This window comes from Hipposideros armiger, unplaced genomic scaffold (assembly GCF_001890085.2).
Source record: "Hipposideros armiger isolate ML-2016 unplaced genomic scaffold, ASM189008v1 scaffold_50, whole genome shotgun sequence".
Classification (NCBI taxonomy): Eukaryota; Metazoa; Chordata; class Mammalia; order Chiroptera; family Hipposideridae; genus Hipposideros; species Hipposideros armiger.
The window spans coordinates 5,465-9,617 of record NW_017731400.1 but is presented as its reverse complement, the minus strand read 5'-3'; positions in this window follow the sequence as shown (position 1 = coordinate 9,617).

Genomic DNA, 4,153 nt, shown 5'->3' with positions numbered 1-4,153 from the left:
ATGGCTGCCCAGCTCCAGGTCGAGCTGTTGTTCACCATCTTAGCTGTAGAGGGCGCAGCGTCACTGGCCCATGTGGGATCCTAACTGGGGCCCTGCTGTTCAGAGCTCGTGCTCCCAAGCCAACTCTTAATCAACGAGCCACTCAGCGGGCCCCACGTATCACTTTTTAAGAATTGCCTATCCTCCCTCCATACACATGGCTGACGTGGGAGCATTCCTTTTCTCACAATGCGACCCAGCCCCTTGTACATGGTTTTCTTTATCTAAAGAGTGGATATATCTGCACCAATTGTGGCCAGAGACAAAAATCCTATAAATGGTCCTGTATGAGAAAAGCTACCACCCCAGACCAAGAGCAGTCATATGGATTAAAGTGGGAAATCTAAGATGAGGAGGGGAGAGAATGCTGGGTAAATAATCCTACAGATGCCCACTACATGCCATAGTCAACACAAGAGGCAACGGCAAAGAACATAGATTAATGAGAAGACTATAGCAAAAACTGTGAGATAAGATGAGTAAGGTAAAGAACTGAGGAAATCAGCAAGAAGAAAACTGGTTAAGGCCTACCATTTGAGTCAAGAGGTTTGGCAATATTCTGGGAAGGGGTAAAAACCGTAATTAGAAAACTGAAATAAACTAATATCTCATGAAATTTTTTTGACTATTACTTAAATGATCTATTAGAATTAGAGCTACTGAAGCAGAGAAATGGGCAGGAAGAAGTCCTAGCCTACTGTTATGGATGTGGAATTAGAAATCTAAATTGACCATCAATCTGTAACAATTGCCAAAAGTATACAGGTCAACAGATGATAAAAATTTAAATCACTGTTGTTTTACTGAAATCGGCCTGCAAAATTCTTATGAAATCTTTATATGACATTAAATTCTCAATTCTTGGCCAAAGCACCTCATAAAAATAATATAAAAAATTAAATAATTATAATTAAAACTAGTATAACTCTAATTTTCTTATAAAAGCATTAAATATTTATATGCTGTTACATACATGAAATAAATTCTATATTAATTTGCTTAGATTCAAAATTCAACAAATTAACAAATAATAAAAAGATAGAGAAACTTACCTTACTAAGGTTTGAATACAGGTCAACTACACTGTTACAAAACTTTTCTACATCTTGTGTAAGCAGCTGGTCTGGATTAGCTATTCTGTTGTCCAGATTTCCCATTTTATAATACGTGAAAGCTCTAAAATAACAATAAGAAAATGACTTTTTTTAAAATGTGGTTTTGTTTTGTTGTTTTAAAATTCACATTATACTACATAGTCCAAATTACTAGAAACAGAAAAGTTTGGAGCTGGAAGAGGCGCCCATCAATTGTCGTAATTTATTTTAAAGAGGAAGGAAGTCCAGAGAGAGATGCCTTGCCAATTAATAGAAAAGCCAGGGTTAGACTCTAAATAGCTGAGTCTTTCCCTGTGTAGTTCTGGGTCTGAGAGCAATTTTCTTGAAAAACATACCCAATAAAAAATAAAAACTTCTACATCTCAATATCGTTAAGTATTGCTGTTCAATTTAAGTATTTTTAATATAAAAACCGGTTACCACTTACTGGAGATACTCCTCATAGAGGTATTTGGTTAGTCTTACTCGGAAGCACAGTTTGAGCTCATTTAACCCAAACTTCAAGAAGTTATTAACCAGAGAGATCTAAAACAAACAAACAAACAAACATATCATTGGTTTGCTTCATTTCTCCTTACTAATTCACAATTTATTTCTCTGTCATTCATTGGCTATGTCCCAAAATCCTATGATTTTTATAATAATCATAATCCAAATTTATATAACTCAGTTCTGTTTTACTCAAAATTTACAAAAATACAAAGAGAACATGCTAAACCAAATGCAACTGGCTATATCATCCTGATACATTAAACTTTATTTGGAACTTAATTTTAGAATATGTTAATATCATTAATTATGAGAAGCATCTTGCTGCATTTTTTAGTAACCAAAAAAAGCCACATCTGTCACCTTTCTATCTAATGTAAAAGACTTGCTTTTAGGAACACTGGCATTCATGCTTATATCTTCTTTCTTACTACTAACCTACCACCCTAGACAATTAATTCTATACACACTGCATTTGCATTTGTTAAAAAAAGTAGTGTAAGTCTTATACAAACTAATGTCATTTTCCAGAATATTTCTAGTCATATTTACTGCTCTTTTCCATCATTATATTAAAATTAATTCTTCCACAGCTCTGAAGTCACATTTACATATCATTTTTCTCAAAACACTGGTCTTCTGCTGAATCTCAATTTTTTACTGATATCTAAGCTACTTATTTCAACTCTTGTTATTTTAAAAGGTCTAAAAGCCATGTATGTCCATCCTCAAGCTTTATTAAATCTGATATATAATCTAACTAATTGGAGTTTGAAATCAAGCTCCTCCTTTTTACTCCCACATTTAAATACTAAGATTCTTATAGTGCCAGTAAAATAACCAAGCTAAGAAAACACCTGATGATTTAGGCCAAACACTTACCTTCATTTTAAATAAATTCAGAAAATAAATTCCAATTTAACTTAAACTACATTAGTGGTTCAAGTTGCTATAATATTACAGCCTAAAGTAATAAATCTCAATCAGAGCGATTTTGCAACCACAACCCGCTCCCCCTATCTCAGCCCCCATGGGACATTTGGCAATGTCTGGAGACATTTGGTTGTCACACTGGGAGAGGGACACTACTGCCATTTATTTAGTGGGATGCTACTAAACACTAGAGAAACCCTGGCCTAAAGGTTAAAACAATCCATCTACATATGTATAACTGAACCAAAGGTAATTCCTTTTCATTTTTCTATCTAGTGTCTAGTGTGAAGGTTTCATTGAAATATTCTGCTATAAGTTACAAAACTAATTTTGAAATAGGAATTCAGTATCTTAAATCTTTAAAGAACTTAATAACTAAAAATCCTTAAAGACTTTAGCAAGATGCAATTTTCTTCCGTGTAAAGATTTTTAAAGAATTACACTTACGAGAGGCATGGCAGCGATGAAGTTGAATAAGTATCTCTTGAAATCTTTTCTGCTACGACCAATGATACCACTGCAAACCACCACATGCAATTCATTAGTTGCAAAAGAAGCAATTTTTAATACTAAGAAAACTTCTGTGAAGCTCTAAAATTACCCTTGGAAATTTTTACTGAATTAAAAGAATCAAGAAAAAAAGATGCTAAAAAACGTTTCCAACTTTTGAAGTTTTATCATTTTAAACAGCTTGCTTGAAAATTATTCTACAAATGACAAAATTAAATAAGAATAACTAGTTCTTTCCTTAGTAAAAATAGTAATTTTAAAAAAGGCTTAGGCTGCCACAAAAGGGGCTTAGATGGCAAAACACTTGACTCTATAGACCCAGGAATGGGTTATTATGCATAAAACAAACGAGTGTTTCTTTGTGTTTTTTAAAAAATATTTTAACATTCTGATTTTCATTTGTATGAATACATTTATAAAATTAATCTCTAGATAGACTAATGAGAGATCACCAAACTCTTATTTATTGTATAGGGCCAAGAGCAAATATTTTAAGCTTTGTGGGCCATAATATCTCTGTTGCAACTACTCAGTTCTGCTACTGTAGAGCAAAAACAGCCAAGAAAGAGATTGTCTGTGCCTAATAAAATTTTACCAAAACAGATGCTATTGGGATTTGACCTGCAGGGTCTATTTTGCTGACCGTGGGACTAAAAGATTACTCAGAGAGTAGATCACTGGGGTTCCTCAAAGCCTCAATCTGTTAACACACTTCAACTAAACAAGCTCTTTTCTTTTTAATCTGTTTTTAATCTATTTTACATATTTATCTGTTTTTAAAATATCCATTAAGAACTTTTAAAGTAAAGGTTCGACAATTTTTTACTAAAAGTTTGAAAACCATTATATCATATAAGAATCTTTGACTACTGTATATCTATGATCTAGTTAAAAGATATGATTTACTTGATCACACACTTTTTTCAAATAACATTTATTAATACTCCCAAGTGCAAATAAATTTTGAAAAACACTGCACTAAATGATTTAAACCTAACTCCACACCCAAAAAAATGATGGATATACAACAGAGAAATAATTTGCCTTTTATGAGGGAGTAGGTGAAT